Below are 27,145 nucleotides of genomic sequence, written 5' to 3'. Positions count from 1 at the left end.
CTACACTCTACAAGCTTCTGTAGCAAATCCCCAGTCTTTGAGACAGTTCTTAGATTAACATCTATTTCTTGCTTCAGTCTTTCATCTTGGCACTCATTCCTTCAAGAGCAACTGTTATCACCTATATGAACACACAAACAGAAGAACCAACCAGTTTTTGCTCAGTGGAGTTTTAAACAGTAGTGATGCCCCAAGAGAAAACATGTCCGAGTTCAAGCTCTACCCCTAACTGACGCCTTCCTCATCTGAATTCCTGCTGCTCGGGCGGGCGCTGGACCACCAGTCTTCAGCAAGTTTTCAGATGTGACTCCCCTCGAATTACACTTTACATTTCTGAGGGCTGACTTCTGCTCTTAAATGTCTGCAACTTTGTGATACCTGAAGGTCTGAGACCTGCACACCCCACAAATAGCACATAGCCCGTGCCATCTCAGTCCCCAGAATCTAACACAGGAAGTATTTCTATGTGAAAAGAAACTGAGAATCATCTTTGTGAGACATGGCTTTCTGGCATCCGTATATGGGTAGAGGCTAAGCCATCATGTGTTCATACTGGAAAAATGAACTCCACCAGGTATGAAATCAAAGGAAATTCGGTAAGTCTGTCTCCTACACTGGTATCACCAAAGCATGAAACAGACCCGATTTAAAGAGGAAAGAAGTATTCTGGCATGTTCCATGTCTGGTGTGACTCAAGTCCCTGTTTTCACTCTCATGAAAAACGGTGAAGGTAAACTTGCCTCGGGCTTTCTCACCACCTCAACTTACCCCCAAAACCTTGACTCCCCCCACCTCTCACCTCTATGGAAATAATTATGAGGGAAAAATCTTCTCCAACTTGTAAGGTTTCTTCTCATTAGTGTCAATCTGAGACAAATGAAATTACGAGCCAAGCAGTGAGTTTGTCTGTGAGTGTGCCCAGGCTGCTGTGACCTACAGACCCAGTAGCTCAATCATACACCCTTATTTCTCATAGTTCTGGAGGCTGGAAGTCCAAGGTAAAGGTTCCAGTGGCTTTGGTTCCTGCTGTGAGGATGGAAGCTGCCAATCCTATGTTATCAGGACCTATCTTTATGATATCATTTAACCCTTACCTCCTAAAAAGCCTGCCTCCAGATAAAATTACATTGGTGGTTAGGGCTTCAACACATGAATTGGAGGGTACACAGTTCAATGCATAGCATTCCGAAAGGTCAAAGAACTACTGGGACCTTGTGAACAAAAAGAAGGGTGCAGAGAGTATATTTTGAACCACATGGCTGTGGTTCTGTAGAGCACTGAGGGCAGCAATCGTAATACTTTTCTTGCAGAGCCACGTGAGAGAGTATGGAGGAAACAGAGATGTGCACGAACGCAGACCAAGAATATAAACATTGAAGTTAGAACACCCCCTCACACCACACACAGAAAAAACTGAAAATGGCTTAAAGACTTAAAAATGAGAAGTCTTTTTCTAGAAGAAAACACAGGCAAAACATTCTCTGACATAAATCTTAGCAATGTTCTCCTAGGGCAGTCTACCCAGGCAACAGAAATAAGAGAAAAAATACACAAATGGGACCTAATTAAAATTACAAGTTTTTGCAGAGCAAAGGAAACCATAAGCAAAACAAAAAGACAACCTATGGAATGGGAGAAAATATCTGCAAAAGATGAGACTGACAAGGGCTTAATTTCCAGAATGATAAACAGCTCATACAACTTAATAAGAAAAAAACAAACAATCCAATCCAAAATTGGGCAGAAGACCTAAACAAGCATTTCTCCAATGAAGACATACGAATGGCCAATAAGCACATGAAAAAATGCTCAATATCACTAATTATCAGAGAAATGCAAATCAAAACTACAATAAGGCACCACCTCACACCAGTAAGAATGGCCTTCATTCAAAAGTCCACAAATGATAAATGCTGGAGAGGCTGTGGAGAAAAGAGAACCTTCCTCCACTGCTGGTGGGAATGCAGTTTGGTGCAGCCACTGTGGAAAACAGTACGGAGATTCCTCAAAAGACTAAAATTAGAGTTACCATATGACCCAGCAATCCCACTCCTGGGCATATATCCAGAGGGAACCTTAATTCAAAAAGATACATGCACCCCAATATTCACAGAAGCACTATTTACAATAGCCAAGACATGGAAACAACCTAAATGTCCATCAATAGATGACTGGATAAAGAAGTTGTGGTATATTTATTCAATGGAATACTACTCAGTGATAAAAAAGAATAAAATAATGCTGTTAGAAGCAACATGGATGGACCTAAAGATTGTCATTCTAAGTGAAGTAAGCCAGAAAGAGAAAGAAAAATACCATATGATATGACTCATTTGGAATCTAAAAAAAAAAAAAAAAAAAAAAAAAGAGGACACTACTGAACTTATCTATAAAACAGAAGCAGACTTGCAGACACAGTAAACAATTTTATGGGTACCAGGGGAAAGGGGGTGGGGAGGGATAAATTTGGGAGTTTGAGATTAGCAAATGTTAACCACTATATATAAAAATAGATTAAAAACTCCCAATTTCTTCTGTACAACTCAGGGAACTATACTCAATATCTTGTAATAACCTTTAATGGAAAAGAATTATGAAAAGGAATATATGTATGTGTATGCATGGCTGGGACATTGTGCTGTACACCAGAAACTGACACACCATAACTGACTACACTTCAATTTAAAAATAGATTAATTATAAAAAAAGGAATATAAACACCGTGTGGGATTTGATGCCCTGATCTACTCTTAAACGCACTAAAGATGAATTTCTCTGGAGTACACAAACAAACACACAGACATGGCTGGCAAGGACTAAGGAGTCAATCTGGGTCAGAATTTGCTGAAGCCAAGACACAGATGAAAACATGTCTTCTCGTTCTAATTCTCTGAACAGTTGAACTTTACGGTTTCTTCTGGTTCCCAGTCGTGCTATTTCCCGAGCTTCTCTGCCAGGGAACTGTCTTCTTCCTGCAGTGGGTGAGCCTCGCGCCTGAGGGTGCTGTCTGTTTTGTGCGGGAAGAGAGCACACACGAACACCACCTTCTCTCAAGAAGCCACTCGTGAGTTTGAAGAGCACTGAAGTTCTTGGCGAGCTCTTTGGTTTTCCTCACTTTTCCTGCCTTTCGTTCTGTTACTCACCTTTGTGATTATCCTTCAAACCCCCTTCAGAGTCCCCACGCTCCTCTGGAGCTATGGAACCAATGGACTCATTAGGGCCTCATCAACACTGAGCATAACGGCAGGATTATTTTACTGTTTTTGAAAACAGCCGGCAAAATTTCAAAACAAAGAGGCACAACAGTTTCTTACTCCATCTTATATGCTTTTTCTTATTCGAGGAGAGTCTGTCTTTCAAAATTGTAACTAACCACAAGCCTTCAATTATTTTTGACATATAAATCATCTCTAACTAGAATTTAAACCTTAATTCTCTTAAACCCCATAGAACAACTGGCCCCACAGAACTGCCTGGCCCATGCATATGCAAAAATTCTCTGGCAGATGAATGTCACCATCACCAACAGGGCCAATTTCTTCAAAAGAAAGATGCACCAATTCTTTTTCCCCTGCTCCACTGACTGCAGCCTCTGAATATTTACCAGGAAGATATTAAATGTTTTGCTCAAGTTGTCTAAAAGGTGGCCCCCTTTCAGATTCAAGAGAAAGAACCTGGAAGAGATTCTAGGGAACTATCCTAGAGGGAACTGACACAAGATCCTAGTGACATTTGAAATTGCTAATTCATTTTGAGATAGTTGCATCCCCTGGGGTCTCTTGCCTCAGGATCCTTGTCAAAACACTGAGACAAGTACTCTTTGATTTCATTACTTCACAACTGATGTTTCCAGACACTTGGTCTTGAGGGAAAGTCCTCAAGTGGTGTGCCTTCGGGGGCTGTAAGCCCTGAGCCTAAGGCTGGGCATGCTATTTCTCACCAAAATATGGAGACAGCCAATTTTTCCACTCCTTATATGCACCTCCAAATTAGGAGACATTATCATGACTCAACAGAAAAGGTTAATACAACATAAAACATTCAGAGTTCATTTAAAATTACGACTGACTACTTTTCCTATAGGAACAATATTTAAAACTTAAAACGTATGAATTACTACATGATGCGATCCTCAGGCAGACATGAGGGACACGGCCTCATGTCATTCCAATTCATCTTCAGAGAAATGCTTAGTGGTTACTCCCTCAGGCTGACATTTTGTCTAAATGAAACTGAATACGTCGACTATACTATCCAGGTCTCTTGGCTAAATGATGAAAAGCTTGTAGCCTCTGACCTTTAAAATATTTTCCTTTTCTTTTTTTTTTTTTTTTGTGGATAAGACTCAGGAAATGTTCAAACAACACACTGAGTAACAAAAAATTCTCTGAGCAAACACAAGTCACAGCCATGATATTTTTAAATTACTCTTATAATAAAAACCTCTGAAAGTCCTTCATCATAGTTACCAATGTCTCTCTTTACAAAGAGATGGGTCCCTACAGATTTACAATGAAATCCAGCTGCTTCCTGGAAATCTGGAACCTGCCCTTCAGCCCCCTCACTGCCCAGTGCTTGACCCTGGCTGATTTGTCACCTGAACGGGACTCCCCCCTGGCTTCTCCTACCCTGGGGGGCTTCTTCTAGACCAGAGTCAAGGGCTCAACACCCATCTGAGTCTCCTGAGTGATGCTGGTCCTCAGCTTTCTGGGACCTGGGCACCATTCCATTTGTTACCCAAGGGCTTCTGCTCTTCCGGCTGCTCTGAGCTGGGTCCAAACATGTAACTACTAAAGCTTCAGATACTCTGCAGTTTGCTGTCAACTCTCTGGGTTCCTTTCACTTGCATTTATATATATTTGGGTATTTTGTTATGAGCAGATGAATGAGAATATATATATATATATTTTATTTTTTTAATTTCAGCCACTACCTGTCACACTAACGTTTTGAATTTTAGGAATACTAACAAAAACAACTATATGCAACTCTTTCCAACAATGGTCCTTTTCCCAAGCAGGTAAAAAACTGCTTATTGTGAATTTCCATATAAGGATTAATTTTTAAGAAACAGAGTCCTATTTTTAAGTGTTTTTTTTTTAAGATGAGAAAGTACTTTTGCATGAAATCTGCTCAAGTTATGTTAATATAGCCCTTTCTTTTGGGGATTATTTTGCCAAGCTGGGATCAATTTAGGAATTACAAGTACTATATCTCCAAAAAACTGGCTTTCACATTAAGTTGGAGAAACAAGCTGGAATGTGAATGTTATGGCAAAAAGAAAATGCACGGAGTTCGGAACAAAAGAAGCACCCACCCAACAGCCCCTCGTCGCCCCTGAGGGCTAGGTGACCCTTTGAGTGTTTTCAGGACCATGCAGGCGCTCAGAAGCACCAGCCGGGTTCTAGTCTCTTCCCCCCCACGTGTTCTCATTCTCAGGACTTTAATAACAGGGACCACCACCAGGTCTTCTCCAACCAGACAGCTCCCGGGCTCCTGTCTGCCCCTCCCAGACGTTTCCCTGGGAGTTCAGCCAGGCACCTCAGTCCCCGGGCGCAGACCCCCGCTCGGCTCTCTGCGCAGACGGCCCTCCTATCCCAGGCGCCCCCTCCAGGAGGGACAGGAGGGCTGCTCCTCACACACCCACACCCCTTCCCTCTCTTCTCCGAGGAAGGGCGCCCTTGGTGTCGAGCTGGCCGGGAGGCTGCGTGGGGAAGGGAAATGCTCACCTCTGCCCCTGCTGAGGGGATGCAAGCCTTTCCCTACCTGTTCTTCTTCACACAAAAGCCAGAATGATCCTCCTAAAAAACCCTGAAATTAGGTCACTCCGTTGCTCCGACGGGGCTCTGGGCAGGCCGCCCCAGAATGTGCCACCTGGGCTTGCGGACCGCTGAGCCACCGGCAGGGATAACTGGGAAGAGCCCGGGCTGCTGGGGGAGGGGGGCAGGCAGGGCCTGCTGTTCAGAGCCCCCCGTGTCCCACTGCCTGCGCCCGGCGCCCACACACGTGCTCCTCTCTCCTTCCCGTGCACGGCCTTCCTTCCCTCTGAGCCCTGGACCCCTCTCTTCTCCCGAGTGCCTGACTGGGAGTCGCTCATGTCTTTGTGAGATTCCCATGTACACAAAATTAAGTTTGTTTTTCTCCTGTTAACCTGTCTTATGTCATTTAATTACTAGACCAGCCAAAAGAAACTAGAAGGGCAGAAGAAAAAGTTTCCTCCCTTAAGGCGCAAAGTCTTCCAATGGCTTCCTGGGTCAGTGAGTAGAGAACTCAAGGTCCTTACTTGGTCCGCTTGGCCTTGTGTGATCTGCCCCTCCTCCACCAACCTCCGTCTTGACTCCATCTTCTCACCGTCTTCCTGCTCCCTATTGCAGGCTCCAGGGCTTCTCCCTGTCCCTCCGCCGACGCCCCAACTGGAGGGCCTTTGTTAATGCTGGTTCCCCTGCCCAGCTCCTTCCAGCCTCTCTTCCAGTGTGACCTTACTGAGAAGGACTTTCCTGAACGCTGTCTATAAAGAAACACTGCACATCCCCAGCCCCTTACTGCCAGGATTCTCTGTTGCTCACAATCATTTAAAAAGACTGATTTCTCCAACACGGTATATTTACACATGTGCTTTCTACGTGCCCCTTACTAGAACATAACCGCTGTGCAGGCACAGCCTTTCCTGTGTGATCTGCTGTCACAGCCTCAGTGCCTGAAGAACGTCTGGCTTAGAGAACGCAGTCAGTGAACACCCCAGTTTTAGGGTCTCTCGGAGAGGAATCATACTCTTTTGAAGACAGAGTGCAAGGCTAAGTACAGGAATCTAAATACAAAGAACTTCCCTGTGCTTGGGGACCAGCTTTATGTTCTCAATGTGCAGCGTTTTCAAGATCTAATTCATGAGCCTTGCTATTTTATAATTTTTTCACTCTTATTAGAAAATACTCTAATCAGAGAAATTTACATTTTTATTCACATTCTTATCACCGTTTTATGGGAATGTTTACCCAGCCTAAGCTTGAATGTAAATCTCTGTGTACAAAGGAAGCGCTCAAAGCCAAGGAGACAGACGATTGGCCCCATTAAAATTTTATTACTTGTCATTCCTCCTGCAGCTAGAATTTGTGACACTTCAATGAGGAATCCTCCTCTAAAAATATAATAAACTGAGAGAATCTCATTCTGTATTTTTCAACAAAACAAATTAGTTACATTCAAACAAATCACATTTTCACTCTGATTGTTACTAAAAGCTCCCATGGAGACAACTGGTGAGGTTCACATTATTTTAAAACAAATATAGCAGTAATACATATAAAAACAGTATCTTTTAAATGTATCTTCAACCTTTATTCTTTGAGCTAAATCTTTAATTTTGACTTAATCCACGGTGAATTTATCATAAAACTGGGACCAAAGTGATACAGTCTTTCATTTGACTATTAAAAACAAGAGAGTAAGATTTCAGTGCAAAGTTAACTGTCCTAAGAACACAAAGTGACCTAAAGGACTTTAGAAGTGTCTGTGTTACCTGAAAGTTGTTATAAATCATTGAGTACCATTCTTTTTTCACCTTGTAACATGGATTCTTCAAAACACCACTATCGACACGTTGCTACCTGAATTTGACTTATATACTACCTACAAACCAAAACAAATGAAAATCTACAAGTCTTGACTTTCTATTAATTTAGTACACTTCAGTAGTTTTATATTATTTCAGTAAGAGTCTTCAGAAAAGGATTTTTTTAAATATTGAGCAAAGTCCAGTTGTTTATAAACAAAAAAAGAAAAGAAAAAAGAAAAAACTTAGAGAAGACTTAAAGTAACTACAGAATTTTAGACTGAATGTAGGAAAAAATACAGTAAGGCAGACTCTGAGATAAAAACCTATTCAAAGTCATACATTCTTTCCAAAACGTTAGTGGCAAAATAATAATAAAAATATAACATCTTTTTAAAATAAAAACATTTTAATTAAAACTTAATTCTCAGTTTTCCAAGTTGGTCCTTTTGCTTATTCAGCTATGGAACAATCACGTGCAGAGTGTCTACACTAGGCACTCTGGTAAGGGCTGGCAACACACAGACAAGTAAGACAGGAGGCGTGCCTGCAGGAGAGAGTACCAGGGCCTGAGCAAAAGACGACTGTCCTGCCACACGAGTGCAGCGCACTCTTGGTGTGCTTGCCCGTGACTTCAGTTCTCCATAGGAATTCTTCAAACTCACTAAGTTGTCAAGACTTTCTTTAAATGCATTTATCTACTCCTGTTTCTAGAATGCTTACAGTGCACTGGAACACAGAGGAGGCAAAGCTCAGGCTCTGTGCTGGCCTGGAGGGGGGCCTCCGCCCCGACACGTGCTTCACACCAAAGGGGGCACCCCTTTTCCCTCTGCCCCTACCTCTGAGAGAAAGCTGGACTCCTAGGGCTCTCTGTGAGCCTGCGCTCCCACCACGCCATGCACGCCCTCTGTACACCGTCTCATTGTCTCTTTGAAGCCTTTCAACAGTCTGTCCATGAAGGGGGCCTGACCATCCTCACTGGCAGAATAAATGGGAAAGCAGAGGGTAAGATAAATCAAGAAATAGTGAAACTCAAATGGCAGGTGTTAATTTAGGACTGACTCCAGAGCTGCTGGTGCAAAGCTTATGCCCTCACCTACTAACGATGCTACTTGCTATAGAGGAGTACTGGTGGCCCACAGACACAAGAAGCGCTGCCAGTCTTCAAGGGAGACGCGCACGCACACAAAGGAACAAGCACCATGTGCTTCGTACACTTCAGCGATCTTAGCATTAGAACAGACAGCGTCTAAAATATTAAATACGATATAGATGACGCAGTTTCAGTAAAGTTTAACAAAGGTCATTAGATCTTTGTTGAAAATCAGTATGGTAAAATATTTGGGGGAAAAAAATCAAAACAATGCACTTAAGTTGATGGGAAATACACAGAGTTTATACTATTTCAATACACTATTACCCATACACGAATACATTTATATCAGTCCCTTCTGCAAGTAGATCAGTGAAAAACACTGCAATATTTTTTTTTAAAAGTAAAAGAAAGTACCAAACTCCCCAGTTTTGTTCTCAGGCTGGCAACTACTTTGAAAACAGAGTTCTGTGATTACTGTGAAGCACCCAGCACACACAGCACGATGTATTCACAACCACAGTGTCTGGTGGTGGTAGAAAGGTAGTTATATAGTCTAACGCACGTATTTCCTGGGTGCACCTGGTTAAAATAGGTCTCGTTTATATTAGTAAAGGCAGGTTTCTATAATGTTGTGATATTAAGACCACAACTTTGTTTCTTGTTCCATATTAAAGAGTTTGAAACTTAGAATGGATTTAACTATGCAGTGAATCGATTTTTAAAGTATATCTAAGTATAAATATAACCCAATTTACTCAGAAAGACGGTGCTGAGATAGTACTAAGTGATGTTACTGCTCTGAAATATTCTCACTCATAAACCATACTGATGAATAATCTCTGAATCCAGCCCCAGGGTTACCCAGATAGCATCAGCTTCCATTAAAAAAGTTCATTAACAAATAAATTTAAAGTCATAGATCAAACAAAATGTATAGATATTTTCTTAGCAAAAGTGAATCAATTATTCTTGGGCATTAGAAGACACATCTCACATCTCACTAATTTTCCCCAAAATTACTATAATTATTAAAATATAGTATTAGTAAAAAAAATAATGTTCTAGGTAACCCAGCACATATTAGGCAATCAACACAAATCTTTTGAAAGAATGGATATTTGACCTAGAGTAACAGCTTTTTTTCTTAAGAGACTATTACACTATCTTAACTTTTCTTTTCTAAGTACTTATGTTAACGAATCAAGAGGAATTTGAATGATACTACATCTTTTAAAGGTGTTATAATACATTATATTTTTCCCTATTTGGACTTTTTTCCAACCAAACAAGGGTGGGCGGGGGAAAGCCAAGCTAATGAAATGCACTGCTCATCTTTCTGGACGCTCCAGAACGTTGGGCAAATTACTGTGCTGCATCATCTCCCGAGCTTCAGGAGAAAGATGAGTCAAGAGGGATTCGTGAGTCACCTAGCATTTATTCAACACGCAGGGAAGCATGTTAGTATTCTGCACTGCCGCTAGGCATATTTCGATGATGTGACAGGGGGTGGGGATGTTATCAAGGAAACGGGTCCCTTACAGTGCAGAGCAGTAAGGGTCGGGTAACCATCAAGGTAGGGACTGGGGCAGGAATAGGGCCAACCTAACTCTGCCCACAGCAAAGATCAACGAACTGAGTTTTGAAGATGAACACAAATTTGGCAGGAAAGGGGGTTCAGTGAGTTCCAGGCACCAATGTCTGCTGGGGGACAAATTCACCCTGGTTGAGAAGCACTGATTTAGAGGAAAAGGGCTTTGAATTAAGAAAGGAAAAGTTCTGGTTATCAGGGTTTATCCTTCTTAGAAGGCAGACAGAAATTACTTATGACACAGTTTTTCTGTAATACATTTTTCTTTGCTATTTGTAAAGTGAGGGTATTACTTCTCTCGCAGGGCTGCTCTGAAGACTAAACAGGATATCCCGAGGTAACCATACGTGCTAGGGGGCTCACACAGGGACCGGATCATGGCAGTGCCTTGTAAACATGAGGTGGTCCCGCAGATTAAAAGGGGAGAGCCAGTGGTGTTCATTGCTTTGCAGCATACAAATAATCAGTTTAGTTTAAAATGGTCTTCATTAGTTGAAAATATGTCCCAAAAGGACAACTTTAAGCACCACCATGATGATATTTTGTTTATAACTTTCAGACTCTCAGATTTCTTTATCTTTTTTTCTAAACAGGAAATAAATGTATTGCAACCATAAGTTAAGAATATGCTTGAAGTCACAGGTAACTTGTGGAAGAAGAACATGAATGTAAGTTGAGACTGGCCACTCATTACTTGGTTCCATTTGCTGCTATTAACACTGTGTGCAGGTTCTAATGCAGTATTTGGAAATAAGCTGTATGTTAATATAACACATAAATATACATTAATATAAGCTGTACGTCACTCTAGCTATACAGTATAATTCACCAGAAGGAGAGAGCTGTTCCACTGATAACTCATCTTCTCTCACAGATCTACCTCTACTGGTTTTCCATATTGAAAGTAAGTCTTCAGTCTCTTCAGGCTGGAATTCATGTGTAGGCATTCCTAGCTCTCTTTATCTTATAGAATGTCACCTGCAAACTATGGTGCCCTTTTTTTCTTTTGAAAATGATTAAATTGTGTGCCATGCTTTCATGAGGATTCATCATAACAATTTTCAAATTGCAGAGGATTAAGTTAATGGGGAACACACATACAGAGTTTACGCTACTCTGATAGAACGTTTAAAATGGGGCAGGTTTTGAGAGTAGGACAATGATATAAAGTTTGCGCCATGAGTCTAACAAGCTGCTATTTAGGAAAATTAGTAGCACTTTAGTTCTCTTTGTTCAATGGTCTCTATCAAAGAAAATATAAAACTTTTTTTTCAAAAGCTTAAAGAGTACCAAAATTAAAAATTCATATATCCAGTAGTAGCCAATATAATAAATAAAGTGTTAGGCAAACACAATTCTATGCCAAGTGAAATAAACTGCAGAATTCTAATCAGTAAAACTATCCCCACTTTTATGAGACCCTAGACAACAATTTTGAAACTATAGCTTCTACTTGATTTCATAAAACATCGTTTAAAATTTAGTGTTGACAGAGGTAGAAAACGGAAAACAAGATCAAGACCCCTGGGCCCAATGACGTTCCAAGGCCGGTGGAATTCAGTGCATAAAACGCCGACTTCAACGGTTTTCTCAGCCGTCGGCTGAAGCCAGATGACAACCACGAACACGAAGGGGCCGGCGGCAGACGCGAGCCCCGCGGCCCCGCGCGTCACCGGTGCTCCGCCCCGCCCTCCGCCAGGGGTGTGATTTCTCTCCGTGCAGAATGAGGACTAGCATGAAGTGAGGCAAGCCCACAGAGCCGCCTAACAAATGCTGCCTCAGCCCCCAGGAAAGTCAGAGCCGAGCCTGAGGCCCGGAGGCAGCAGCCGCGGCCCCGGGAGCCGCTCCCCGTGACCCGCGCTCACTTCTCTTCTGGTTCGCCAGCCTTACTCACACGTGTCCTGTCTTGACTTCCTGTTTCATGCATAACTATTATGCTTTATTCTTGATATAACCTGTCTAATTTTTTTTGTAAAAAAAAGCAGAGTACAGACACATCAATAAAAACAAATGGAAGAGGATGAAAATGTTTAAAGGAAAAAATCAATAATGTAAAGAAAAATATGTTTGGACATTAAGATGTTAAATACGAGGAAGTTCTTAATTTCAGAATACTTGTGATGAAAGTCATTACTGCCCATATTACTAATAATCAGATCGAGTGAAACAATTTGTTTTCAATACCTCTCCAATATGGGAATACAAGTCGGAGACCCTAAATATATGACATTACTTACCCCCTGAGGCACATGATGTTGTCATACGAAGAACGCAGTTTAATTTCAAAGTGAAATGTCACAACTACTGAGAAAAGCAATTTTATGTATAAGGGCTTGTATTACTGTTGGCTGGTAAGCCCGCCACATCTATCTGGACCATCTATGCTTTTTCTAAAATGCAGAAGTGAAGCAATGTAAAACACATAGACTTTAACTGGGCTTGAGCCTTGCCAAGACAGAAGGAGGTTTGACAGACAAGTTGAAGGAGGCTTAGGAAAGACTCAAGGACTTCCCAGAGTCGGCCTGGGTAGCAAACGGCCTGATCGGACAGCATTCGACTCTATTCAATTACTCACAAGTGCAGCTGCTTCTGTACCCAACTAGTTCTTACAGAGACACTGAGTCCTTTACCCCTTCATGCCCCACGTGCCTCCAGCAAAGTTCTTAAAGGCACCTCAATCAGGAGTCGTTAGACTAGAATGTCTCCTTAACATATATAGGGGAAAAAGAGATTTCAAAGATGAAAATGTTGGTGAAGAGAAGAGGGAAATGAATGGCCTTAATGAAATCAGGATGAGCTGCTCACCAGAATATTAGATTTGCTGGCCATTTGACTTTGTCTAAATCCTTTAAAAATGATGCCCATCCCCCCTCTGTTTCCACGGAGCATACCAGATATGATCTCTGATCTGATGAATCACTATTTTTACTGGTCATTATTTTATACATCTAGTTCATTGACTAAGTCAGCTCCTAGCTTTAGTATAATTTCATCTGCTTGTGTCTAAAAGTAAAATGCATTTGAATTATTCATCATTCATTTCACAAATATTTATTGAAGTTTAATATGGTCCAAGCATGGAGGATCCTGGAAGAATATATCTTCTGTTCCAAAATGTTAACTCTCAAAAGTCAACACAAAATGCTAGAGAAATTATGGGAATAAGGAAAAGCCTGATTTAATATTAAATACATATGACAAACATATAGTTTGGGAGCCATCTGATGCATTAACATAATACAAATCTTCACAATCAGTTCAACAGCCATACTGTGTCTGCCCTATAATAAGCAGAGGATACATTTAGTTTTTACAACAGTTTTTCTGTAAATGAATCCTAATCAATTTAGGGAACCTCTGTGATTAAAGAGAGTTAACGGCAAGTGAAAAAAGAGTAGAAAGCGCAAAATGAAGTATGCTTAACCCAACGTTCATTTCAGACACTATTAATTTCCCTTTCAATAACTGTTCCACCTGGTGGCAATGCTGTGGATTTCAGAGAGATTTTAATCTTCCTCTGTCCAGATCCTATGCACTCACAGATACAAAGAATTTCGGAAGGGCTTTATCATATTTGAAAAGCTTTGCCTGTCCTAATGCAGAGCCCTAAACATTAGGGCCATCACTGCCTGAATCCTTTCAAAGGAATTCTTAAAATGGCATGAAAACCACCTGTGGCCTTATGACAGCACTGTTCACCGCAGAGAACGGTACGCAATCCGTCTCGATCCCAAAGGAAACATAAAGGCATCGCACTAAGAAGCACAGCCCTGCGCTGCCTCCAGGGGTGCTCCGCGTGCGTGGGCTGGGGCCGCTCTGTGTATTCTGTCTCCTCCCCCGAAAAGAAATGTTTAAGGGAAAGCTGACAGTGTCGTCTGTTCCCTTAAACGCGGAGGAACTCTGCACCGACATTACTGGGGTGAACCAGGCCCCGAGGGTGAAGCAGACAGCTAGGCCCCCGGCACTGACTCGATACATACGTAGCTGTGCTTACACCATCTGTGCTGGTCTCCGTTGCCGGGACGCCGTGTGCACGTTTCGTCTTAATGCAGTTCCTTGAACTTTTCACAGTGTCAACAAAGCAGCACTGCCAGGGGCATACTAAGCGAAAGCTGTCACCAGTGCGAAGTCAGAGTTGGCTATGATGTGCACAAGGAATGCTGACAGGACCCAAGTTTCCACTCAGCTTCAAAGCAGTTTGCATTTCCTGACTTATTTCAAAACTCTGAGTAAAATCACAGAATATGTCAGAGGGTGTCTTTTTTGATGACAACTTTCTGAGGACACCTTAGTTCTCCCTTCTGATGGGAAGCGCACCATCTACAGGGATGCGGCAGTTGGAGCCTAAATGAAAGACTTCAGTGGTTTCCTCTGTGGTCAAAACACAGTCACTGTGCAATCATCTTGAGAGAAAAGGTCTCCACCGCCCTCAAACAAGTAACCGGCTTTGTGTCGGGCACTGGAGAAAAGGAAGAAGGCTGTGTCGGAGCCGCAGGGTGCACGGTCCCACGGTCCCACGGCCCCCGGTGTAACTGCCCACCACACCACAGACACACCCTAACTTGGGCACTCTGCCTAAAAATGTACCGATGCCGATGTGTGCTGCTGGGTGAATGATGCAACTATGAAGGACTAACATTTAATAAACCTCGGTAGCTGTGCTGGAGCATCAATCTTACGACATTGTCACTGCCAAACTATCGACTCCCTTTGCCCCTGGGAACAGTATGACATTGGGGCCCTGACTGGGTGGCAATCTGGGGAGAAGTCTGCAAGGCTCCAGGCCCATGGGTCACTGCATGGAGGGGCAAGCAAGCGGGAAGCCCAGCCAGGGTGTGTAAGGCCCTGCAGAAGCTGAATACAATGTCCTCAGTGTCCTCAGTCCACCTCTCGTGCCCTGCCCTGTCTGCTCCGGAAACTTAGTGCCTCAGGGACTGGACCCTCCAGCAGCACTGGAGCCTGGGTTCCTCGCTCACCCACAGGATTGAGAGCATCGTGACCGCTGCTCTGACCGAGGAGGTGTCAGCAGCCCAGACCAGACCCGTCTCGCACCGACAAGGACTCTGCGGGTTGGGGCTGGGACCCACCAGACGAGAGCAGACACAGAGGACCGGGGAGACTAGAAAGCGCTGCACGGGACCCGCCTGAACTCAGGGCAGCACTGACGCAGGACGGACAAAAGGGTTAGAACGTGCTTTGGGACCTCGTGCGCACATCAGAATCACCTCAAGTGCTTGCTAAGCTTCTGAAGCCCAGCTCCATCCTCAGAGCCATTGGCTTACTGTCCCAGGTGCGGCCTGGGCACCAGTGTTCGCTTAACAGCGAGGTGAGAGCTGTGGGGTCTGAGCCAGGCCCTGGAGGACCTGCCAGGTTAGATGCCGAGCTTCAGAAGATGGAGGCCACGTGAGTGACAGCTAGACTTGTGGCCTGAGCAGCTGGTTTAATTGCAGTGCCATTTACAGAGAAATAGGACTGGAAGCCCAGATTTTTATGTGAACTCTCCTGATTTTTTTGATTTGGCAATTTTTTAACATATGCATGTCAAGTCTGGGTAGGCCAAAAAATATATCTGTAAAATAAACAATCTAAGACAGCTCTAGCATGCAGGTGACCAGTTACAGCTTCTGCCTTAAATCAGGGAGGTTAAACTCTAATTATGGATTTCAGACTCTCACAGAATGTAGGAGGGAAATGTTCTGGAGACACTTGGAAACACATCGAGTATTACTTGACACCTCATTAAGAATAAAGGTGACCTGGTGTACCTTTCACACAGTGATTGCGAATTTAATTCCTCCCTCCTCTCTCTCTCCCTCCCTCCCTCTTTCTGAGGAAGGAAAACATTTTTTCCCAAGGTCGTGGGTTAAGCCAGGTCTTAGACCTGATTAAGTCTCAGGTCTCTGCTACTTCCCAAATGCAGTTTTCTGCAGACATTTTTGGGGGGTGGGGGTGGGCAGGACACTTGTTACAGAGTTTTGCTTTTGAAAATACAATTTATATAGATTATTTAGATTTCTAAATGCATACTAGATTTTCAACAAGTCTACCATATTGCCAACAATATTTCAAAAGTTGAGAGCAATAGCGCAGTGAGCCTTACAGTAAAGTGTCCCTTAGGGAAAATATAACCCCCCACACACACACAGAGCACTCATCAAGGGGTCTGGATCAGACTGAATCAGGAGCTACACGGCTTCTACCTTACGAGAATCTAAGTTCAGAACACTCCTTCAAGAGAATTTATTAAGCAATAAAACTGTCAAATACCACTTTTTTTTGTTTTGTTTCCATGTCACCTTTGTGCCATGATACACCAGGGAGCACCTGTCACAAAACCCAAGAGAGCAGAGGATCACTCATTAATTCCCCCGTGTAGTCACTTAGCTCATAATCTGGTACTTGGTTTTGTCTAAGCCGGGACTAATTTGGGGAAAAAAAGACATTGACATCTTTCTGTCAGATTCTGAGCTGCAGATACCACACCTATAAACACACCAGGGGTCAGTCACATTTCACACACTTGAGTTCCACAGAGAGGCAGAATAAATCTTGTTATTTTCAGAACCATGTGAGCAAGACTTTCCCTTCTCTACTGGAATACGTGTTCTTCATTCGTACTTATCACATAACAGAGGAAACAAAGGGTCTTGAGGAATCTCACACGTCGTAAGATAAACACATACTCTACGTAGAAAAGACAAAGGTCGTCTGAGGCTTGAATTTGACTCTTCAGAGTAAGTTCCACTCTCGGTCAACAACAAGAAAAGCAGAAATGGACACAGGCAGGATTCAAATGAGGCGTAAGCATCTACCTACCCGTTCCAGGGAGGATCATCAAACCAATCCCCATCCAGTGTGTCTGGGACAGTGCTGTGTGCTGAATGTTCCTTGCGGAAAGAAGCCAGGTGTCATGTCACCACGAAAGCTGAAAGTCAGACAAACAAAGGAGTGAGCTAATGTAAAACAAGATAAAGAGGAGGCAGGCTACCTGCATCACTCAGCTGTGAGATGGCATTTTAACTAAATGACCGATGTCCCACATGGGAACCTATCGCAGCACTCTTCCTAATGCACTTCGTCAAAAACGCCTTGCACCCTACGACACTCTAAGCGCCCTGCGGAGCAAGCGACCACAGCAGGTCCTGGGAAACGAAGGTTTGTGTGGCCAGCATCTCCAGAGGGACTCCATCTCCTGTAGTTCGCGTCACACGGTCACACATTCTCTGTGTGTAGCTCCCAGTCATTGGGAGGACCTGGCATGCTCCCCCTCAGAATGTGCACCTGATGCCATGCATTTACATCACATACAGGAAGCTGTGATGAGTCTCCACCAGTCTTACAGCAAATCAGCAAAGCGCCACTCACTTGCCTAGTACAGTCTGTTACTTCACGGCAGCGACTATTTGACATTCACTCACCACTTCGATCAATATTTACTGAGTGAACAACATGAACCGGATACGAGGTTGAGAAAATGAACAGGACATGGTCCTGCCCTCATAAACACCAAGTCCAGTCAAGTGAGACAGGCCACGCTGGGTGCCCACCAACCCCGAGAGCTAAGCAAGTGCGCCTGTCCCCAGGCCAGAAGCTGGGGGGGGGGGGGCGTGCTCAGAAAGAGCCTTGCAGGGGGCCAGCCACCATGATGCAGGGGGACAGAATGTGCACAAAAGCGCCAGCAGAGCGTCATTTTACAGATTCCAAGGGCTGGAAATCAGCCTAACCGTCCAAGGACAGTACCTACCCCAGTGACTGTACAGAATGAGAACTGTTCACAAGGCCCTGCACAGGTACCTCATTCTGCCTTCACCATCTCTCTGCAAAGCAGGCCAGAGCGACCTCACCTCCACTGTGTCAGGACACAGGCTGTGGGGCTGGCCCAGGACCGCAGGGACTGGTCCCTCCTCTCGCTGCTGCAGGGAGGAGGTATGGCCACTCCAGTCACCTGTCAATGTCCTACTTCAGGACACGGGCCTTCCTGACTGAGCAGCAGCCTGGGCTCCAGGCACAGCTGGCTGCAGCCACCAGTGCCTCCCTGTGTCCATTTTCAGGGCAGGGTGGGAGGATGGGGATGAAGTCCACGTGTTTTCACCTCCTGAAACAGAGGTTTTTCACAAAAGACCTCTCTGTGGCCATAGTGAAGACAAGACAGGCGGCTGTGAGCTGTCCAGCAACCATGGAAAAATGGGGGCTGAGGAGGGCGATATGGGGTGAGAAGGGCGATGGCGGGTAAGGAGGGCGATGGGGGGTGAGGAGGGCGATGGGGGTGAGGAGGGTGATTAGGGGGTGAGGAGGGTGTTGGGGGTGTGGAGGGCGATGGGGTGAGGAGGCGATGGGGGTGAGGAGGGATGGGGTGAGGAGGGTTTAGGGGGTGAGGAGGGCGATGGGGCGTGAGGAGGGCCGTTGGGGTGAGGAGGGCGATGGGGGTGAGAGGGCGATGGGGGTGAGGAGGGTGATTAGGGGGTGAGGAGGGTGTTGAGGGTGAGGAGGGCGATGGGGGTGAGGAGGGCGATGGGGGTGAGGAGGGCGATGGAGGGTGAGGAGGGCGATGGGGTGAGGGGGGCGATGGGGTGAGGAGGGTGATTAGGGGGTGAGGAGGTGGTTGGGTGGTGTGGAGGGCGATGGGGTGAGGAGGGTGTTGGGGTGTGGAGGCGATGGGGGTGAGGAGGGATGGGGGTGAGGAGGGCGATGGGGGTGAGGAGGGTGATTAGGGGTGAGGAGGGTGTTGGGGGTGTGGAGGGCGATGGGGTGAGGAGGGCGATGGGGTGAGGAGGGTGTTGGGGGGTGGAGGGCGATGGGGGTGAGGAGGGCGATGGGGGGTGAGGAGGGGGCGATGGGGGTGAGGAGGGCGATGGGGGTGAGGAGGGTGATGGGGGTGAGGAGGGTGTTGGGGTGTGGAGGGCGATGGGGGTGAGGAGGGCGATGGGGGTGAGGAGGGCGATGGGGGTGAGGAGGGGGGTGGGGTGAGGAGGGCGATGGAGGGTGAGGAGGGTGTGGGGGTGAGGAGGGCGATGGGGGTGAGGAGGGTGATGGGGGTGAGGAGGGTGTTGGGGGTGAGGAGGGCGATGGGGTGAGGAGGCGATGGGGGTGAGGAGGGCGATGGGGTGAGGAGGGCGATGGGGGTGAGGAGGGTGATTAGGGGGTGAGGAGGGTGTGGGGTGAGGAGGGGCGATGGGGGTGAGGAGGGCGATGGGGGTGAGGAGGGGTGATTAGGGGGTGAGGAGGGTGTTCGGGGTGAGGAGGGCGATGGGTGAGGAGGGCGATGGGGGTGAGCAGGGTGAGCTGTGCAGAAAGAAAGAACGGTGTCTTTGCCACAGGGCTTACACAAGAAACAGAAAATGTACAGAAGCCCTAACCCTTCTTCAGAGGATGAGAAACAATATTGCTGAGGCTGGAAAGACTGAGGAGGGTTTCTTTCTCCCCTCCCTCCTCCCACTTTGTCTCTTTTATACTCGTGAAGTGAAACTGCTTAGAATGTATGTTTTCCCAGTTCAGTTTCTCATCATGAAGGTGAGAGGTTCGAATATCTTTGGGAGGCCCCCAAATTTCCTCAGCCTCATGAGAGAGGATAGAAGTTTTTATTTCCAATGCTCTTCCAACTGAAAAACTGTCCGCTCGTTATAGGCTTTCTGAGACCTTAGAACATACTAGGAATCATTCTGGCTCTAAAGACGCGTGCTTGCTTAAAAAGGCGGCCTCCGCTGCAAAGGTTCTCAAGATAGAAACCAATTCCAGGCAACAGAGGAGCTATAATGCCTAGAATATAGTCACACAAAATCCAAGTGACAGTATCACCCAGCCATGCAACGTCCAGCAAGCATCCTGTGTGACAGCTGCCTGACAAAAGAATCCTGGCTACCACAGAACTAAGCCTGTTTTTGGATAAGATGCAGCAGAGAGCAGATAATCGAAAGCATTACCCAAAACCAAAACAAAGAAGCAAGTCAAAGTATCTGAAAAGCCTAATGGAAGAAAACTTGGATGAGATATTTAAAAGATAAACTGGACTATATACAAAATTCTAAAATGAATAATTTACGGAAAAAACTTATTTTGAGTGTATTTCCCATTTGTTTGTGTGGCTACTTAGGAAATCCATGGGTCCAACAGATTGGACCTCAGTGATCTGCTGTAATTCAGTACTTGCTGGCAAGTCAGAGATCAGCTCACGGAGAAGTCTGACCCTGAGGCCCTGTGGATGCAAACTGGACTATCTGAACCAGAAGCCCTGGGAGGGATAACCAGGCGAGAAGAGGCCGAGGTGGGAGGTCAGTGGGTGAGGACCTTCCTGTGCGGCGCTGACACACGGGGCACAGATTTACTCATCTCGTCATTTCACAGCCTGTGAAGAAGACGTCAGTGCCAGTACTTTACAAATGAAGAAAATATTATTATTTCCTTTGAGCAGCTAATTCGCTTAATACACAAGCAGCAGCCTGTGTTGGGATCTGAATCTCTGTCTGATACTTAGGAGATTTCCCTAATTAAACCACATTAACTCTCAAACAGTAAGTAGTATGTAAATTTTAAAATCTCAAAGGCAAAGAAATCAAATTTTTAAAAATGACACAGACTGCATTAACTACAACTATAAATAACAAGATGCAGGTGAGACCACTGGGAAAACAGCTGAGAAGCTCAGACACCTCTGGTGGGGTCAGACACACGTGCAGCGCGCCGAAGCTCCAGTCCCACCCACACCTCTACTAAAATATGAGTCCTTAAACAAAGTAGCTCCTTGGGGTCTAGTAACCCCACTCACAAATTATCCCAAGGAAACAAATTAAAATTAGGAAAATGTCCATTGTAGCACTATTCATAATAGTGCACAACAGAAACTATTTGTGTCCCACGGGGGGGGGGGGGGCGGGGGGGGCAGGCAGCTAAGAAAATGTTGGTATATTAACTCCACAGTGTATTAAGTAGCCATTAGAGTAACACGTAAGTCACAACATGATAAGGTGGGATATAAAACTGTATGTTCTGTCTGTGAGTAGGTACAGAATACATATGTGAATAAATACTAGCCGGGGACAAAAACAAAGACCATTGTTGTGCTAGGGTAGAGCAGTTATGAATGCATTAACATATCTTAACCCCATTGCCACAACATAGTTTAAAATTATACTCATTAGAAATATCCACTGAAGAAAAATACAGACCCACCAACACGACGTGTTTGGAGTGTGTGTGTCCACAGTTAAGTGGTTTCCAGCACACACAGTAGTGCTTTGCTCAATTAACTCTGACGGCGAGGAGGCGGGAGGAGATGAAGAAGACATACTTAGTTTGATGCTGAGGTAAAATACACATATTTTCACAGAATGATGAAAACCAGTTTCTTATAATGACCGTCCATGGACCAATTAGAGAAGGTTACAAGAAAGAGGACTTGTCCACACAATGGCTGACGCACGTGATGCTAAACAGGTCTGCGACAGCAGTGCTTCCCGCTCAGTCCCACAGTTCCCCTTCTCTCATCCGCACCGTCCCGTTTTCTAGGGGAGAGAACGCCACAGGAAAACGGCTGAGCTACAGAACTCTCCCCTTTCTTCATTTTCCTCTCTAAGACATCGCCCACCTCCCCAGCGGGGCTCCTCCACTTCTGGGGAGCCACTCTGTCTTTGGCTGGGCAGGAGGAAGGTGCGTCTGACGAAAGCAAAGCTAATTCTTGGAGCTGGGCTCTGTCTTGTGTAGGAACAAGGGCAGGCTGGCAGGTGTCCAGCAACCATCTCACAGTCTCCCCCTCAGCTCTCTCCAGTCCTGGTTTCAGTCCTGGTTTCTGACAGTAAATTCCTAGCATTTGCTGCCTCAAATATTTGCTACCCTCTAGATGTGAGGGGACGGTGGACCGCTACCTTACCTGTCCCCTGGGTCAACATTCTTAGCAAGGAGAGGAACTTCCTGTGTTTATAAATGTCACAAATCATTAGCAATTTGCAAGCCACATGCCCTGGCCCTCCCCCTGCATCGCGTTTATACAGCTATGTATGAAAAGAAATGCAAAAGGAAATGTAATTCGAGTACTGTTCAATCTCTTCTGGGTAAGTCAGCCTTTCATTGCCCTCTTCTCCCACTCTTCCTTACACACACACACACACACACACACACACACACACACACACACACACACACACACACAGAGGAGCGACACGTGGCTTCAGTAAACTCAGAAACAGAAGAAACGGTCTGCACCTCCAGCCATGACCGTCCACCTCCCGTGACCTAGGGGGCAGGCTCCTTATTCATCTGGGTGCTCCCGCCCTGCTGACGCTTAGAGGTAAGTCCCCTCGCATGCATGCCGTTGGCAACTTCCTGACCCATCGAGGTTGGGGACTTTTCCCTGGGACTCAGCCTCATCTCACCTCCCGTGGACAGTGCAGCCTTTCATGAGGTCCGGCCACAGTGCACACTCAGCCTCAGGGGAATGCAGCCCGCGAGCAGAACCCCCTTCACCCAGGGGATGGTACCCGCCCCAGGGACACGTTCTCCAGCTGTCCTGCATGCTGCCTGTGCCCCACCAGGACCGAAGTGCCAGGGCTGTCCTCTGACTGGCCAGACTGAAGTGCCAGCCAGGAGGCGGGTAGATAGCTGCACGTGAAATGGCACAGCCCCTCTCACCAACACCCCTCTCGCCCTCCAGGCTGAAACTCCAAGAGGGAAGCTGGGAGGCACCTGCCGGAGCCGCTGCTCTCCACCGCCACTCTCGTTCTGCAAGTGGGCATGTCTTTCTCCCTCTCTTGGCGTCACAGTATCTTAATATCAGGGAGTGAGCCTCAAAGTAATACACTGAAGGGTTCCCCCATACCACATGACTGGGGTTTTCGGGGCTGACCTGTGATAAACTAAAAAAATCTGGAAAATCCTTTTTCAAAACCTAACTCGTATTTCCACTGACAGCCGTGACAGAGTGACACGGATGGGATGTACCCTCCATCCCTGGCAGCCCGCCCCCAGCGCCTGGAAAACTGTAAAAAGTAAGTGAAGTCGCTCTTTTCAGGAACTGGAATCAGGGAATAGCAGGGAAACCAGTAAGAGAAGAGAAACCCGCATCTGGCTCTGCTTGGAAGAGGTTTCTGAAAGGCAGGCAGAGGGAGGGGCTCAAGCCCAGCTTGGCGGCCTCCCTGAACTGCGGAAGTGGTAACTGCAGTCTGAACAGGCCAGTAACCCCACAAAGAGGGTGAGAGACAAAAACTCTTATTAGGAAAACGTAAATTCAGACCATAATTAGATGCCACCACACGCCCCTAAGAAGGTTAACACTAAAACAGCAGTTTATAGTAACGTCGGCATTGGACCCTCCTCCACTGCTGGGGGAAGTGCAGACTGATACTTTGGAAGACGGTTTTGCGGTTTATTGTATGCATGCTTAATAGTCAGCTGAGCAAGTTTACTCCAGGCTGTTTACCCAAGAGAGATAAAAATACAGTCTATACAGAAACTGGTACATCAATGTTCATAGCAAAGCAACTTCATTCATAATCATCCCAAACTGGAAAAATATGTCCATCAGATGGAACGGAGAAAGCAAGTCTTGATACTGTCGTACAATGAAATTTTTAAAATGCAATAGAAAGGGATGAATCACAGATACTATTCACAATACCACCCATAAACCTCAAAAATACTATGCTGAGCAAAAGAAACCACGAACAAAAGTACATACGGCAGGATTCCAACCTTATAAAACTCTAGAAAAAAGAAATCTAATCTAAGGGTCAGAAGGCAGAACAGTGACAGCCTGGGACTGGGGCGGGGCGGGGTGGGCGTGTGTCCTGTGACTAGGAAGGGCTGCGCTACATGGGTGCTTCGCGTGGTGATGGAAATGCAGCGGGACCTGGCTCGGCGGGAGTGACCTCATGCAAACACGTGCGTCACGTGAGCGCCGGTTACTGTGTGCACGTGTATCTCAGTACCGTATGGAGATGAAAGTTACATTTTACCCGGCTCCTGACTGTCTTACAATATTGAACTGACTCTTAAAATATATCTTAAAGTCATTTTTAAAATTAAAATATTAATATTGAGGAACATGAGGAAAACACGCGTCTTGCATTGGATTTAGAACAGCCCAGTGCCTGTGGGACAGGGCCGCAGGAACGAGTTGGCTGCGTGCTGCTAAGTACCGCAGGCAGGGGCGAGCAGAGGGTAATGGCGCTGCTCTGTCTAATTCTGAGTATGTCTGCAATTTTTAAATTAAAACACCTAGTGGGCTGCATTTCTTTAAGATACTAGTACTAATGCATTAGTTAGCATGAGACGCCTGCTTGAAACCCCCCCCTCTCCAGTCATATCCCCTGGTTGCGTGTAAAGTCCTTCTGGGTCTGTGTTACATTTTCTACGTCGTCCTTAACTTCTCTCCCTTCACTCTTAGTCAACAGCAACTTTGACAGAATCGACCTGTGTGACACATGTAAGTCAAGACCTGAGTAACCGGGGAGACAACTTGCTAAATCTCTGAGTCTGGTCCTTTCGGTGAAACAACCATGGATTTCAGTGAGCCTGGCCTGCAGAAGAGAGACCCTTTCAGGAGCAAACAAGAAAACAAGGCGGAGAGGATACCACCATGTTAAGAGACACTGGATAACAAGGCTGCTTATGCGCTGACTGAAACACAATTCAGCACAGTGAACACAAGGCGTGGAAACTTGAAAGGGAAAGGAAATTGGACTTAATTACTTTCATCCGGCCTTTCCCTTCTAGGGCATTCGGACTCTTGCTAACTTCAGGGGGAGTGGGCTCTGGTCTGGCCCTGCTGAGTCCCTGGCTCAGGGAGCATGGGTGGCCCCCGCGGACAGGGCCTCTGAGCCTGAAGCTCGGGGCGAGGTGGGTCAGAGCAGGAACCGAGCAGGGTGCACAGGCAGTGCTCAGCAATGCAGGCAGGGACGCCCTCAGGGAAACCAGCATCCCCTCCAGCTCCTTTGGGACGTGTGACATGGAACAAGGCATTCCCTGATCCTGTTATCTCTAGAACCACCCGTTCTTTGTGTGAGTGAGACCCCACGCTGGTCTTCTAATGAGCAAGAGGGGACAAAACACATGTACTAATTACCAACAAGGAGCACCAGCTCCGCTGGGATGAATGAGAACTCTGTGCTCCTGAACCCGATCCAGCATGGACGAACTGGGGACTGTCCCTAATGTCACACTGGGACAGAAGGCATCAGATGTGAGAGCACAGCTGCACGAGGCCACTCACAACCTGTCGCCGCATGTCCCACTGCCCTCAGACACAGTCCTTTACATTTTAAGTGTATCTCCTTGTAAAATGTCTCATCTTAGGAATAAACTGAAAGTACAAAAATAAAAAAAGAGTCTGACTACAGAACAGGGACAGAAAAGTTCCCAGGACAGAGACTGTTACACCCGCTTCTTTACCACGATGCTCTTCACGTCATTATGCCAAAGGGACTCGCAGGGAGAGGGTGACACCCCCGTGTCTTTGTGGGGTGCACCCCCTTCCTTGTCTCTGGGAAGCTTACGTTATCTTTTAGGCAGAGAGAGCACCACGTCGTAAGTCTTACACGTATGTCTGCTCGTATGTCTGCAATGTACGTATGTGGATCTACCCACTTGCCAACCTACCTGCCTGTCACTCTGTCTAAAGTGGTGCTCGTGTCACTGGCCGGGAGGACGACAGCGCTGTGGGAGAGGCAGAGATTCACAAAGGGAACACTGAGAAAGAAGGAAATGCTTTGTGGGAGGCAAGCTAGAGCTCAAAACGCGAGAAGAATTCATACAATGACAAGAGGGAAGTGCTTCAGGGATGGGGACATAAAAGTAACAACCCAAGCAACAAGACTAGGGATGGCAAACTGTGGGCCCAAGGAGGACAACGCTGAGCGGAGTCAGGGGAAGGCAGGCGGGGGCCAGCTGGGAAGCCCTGAACGCCGTCTTACCCTGCGAGCAGCACTGCGGCGGGAACAGCCAGCGCGGAAGACGGTGCACTGGGGCTGGGTTTACGCGGAGGACGCCTGGGAGCAACGTGGAGGAGGCCCGGGACCAGGGGAAGGCAGCAGAGGCCGAGTCACGCCGTAAAGGTGTGGGGACCCGACGTGATGAGTGAGGAGCGCATCTCGGCAGTGGCACACCCCTAAGAAGCTAAGCGCTGGAGTCGGCGCTCATCGCTGAGTTTCGAAGCGATTCAACACGGACACCTCCCCCGGCCTCTAGCTGCATGAGAGGCAGCAGGGATTTGGATGGGGGACACTGCGGGCCGGGGCTGCAGGCGGCCGTGGAGAAGACGTCCACAGGCCAGCTGTGCCCGTTCCCGAACTTACAGGAGGTGGCAGGTGCATGAGGAGAAGGAAGGGACGTCTCCTTGAGAAAACTACTTCTCCCCTTTGGGGTCCAGTTTCTTCTGGGACTTCATACTTTCATGGTTTAAGTTTACACTGAAGAGCTGTCAAAAGCGGAACGAACATCTGCAGCTCAGAGCACTGACACAGAGTGACCATGGGGGGCAGCGACGGGGACTCAAGAGGAAGACAAGGCCTGGACAGAGCTCGAGACAGGGCTGCCAAGTCCTAGCACAGATCACGGACAGGACGCTGAGGGGCGGCCATGAGGGGCCGGGGCTGAGGGAGCATGTCCCCAGACTCCTGAGTGTAAGGCTTCTGATGTCCGGGCACCCTTCACAAAGCCCTCCATCGCCGCACACACACTGCCCACTGTGACACAGCTGCCCACGAACACGCGGTGAGGAGCCGTCCTGCCACGAAGTTCCCTTCAGAAGCCCCAGGTGACCTAGACAGTGAGATAGCGACTTCCCTGCATGACCCTGCTTCTCCCTTCCTGCATCCGAGTTCCTGCTCTCAAGTTTCAAGTTTGCCAGTAAAAAGTGAACCTGAGAAACCCTAGTCACCTCATCCTTGCACCCCAATAAGGACAGCCCCCACCCCCCTCCACCTGT

General features: G+C 46.4%; 1 protein-coding gene across 8 annotated transcripts in view; it reads right to left on the bottom strand.

Moving 5' to 3' along the window:
• Positions 1–27,145, bottom strand: part of CHRM3 (cholinergic receptor muscarinic 3) — a 469,218-nt gene that overhangs the window by 205,801 nt on the left and 236,272 nt on the right. For 7 of the 8 annotated variants that reach the window (XR_004324171.1, XM_032491931.1, XM_032491930.1 and 4 more), the window contains one exon: positions 17,050–17,158. The exons of the other annotated variant lie outside the window; for it this stretch is intronic. The gene's annotated coding sequence lies outside the window, so the exon portion shown is untranslated. The remainder of the gene's footprint in view (positions 1–17,049; positions 17,159–27,145) is intronic. 8 annotated transcript variants of the gene reach the window in all.

Source organism: Camelus ferus, chromosome 11 (genome assembly GCF_009834535.1).
Source record: "Camelus ferus isolate YT-003-E chromosome 11, BCGSAC_Cfer_1.0, whole genome shotgun sequence".
NCBI lineage: Eukaryota > Metazoa > Chordata > Mammalia > Artiodactyla > Camelidae > Camelus > Camelus ferus.
Note: the sequence above shows the minus strand (reverse complement) of the source record. Positions and strands in the feature narration are given on the sequence as shown.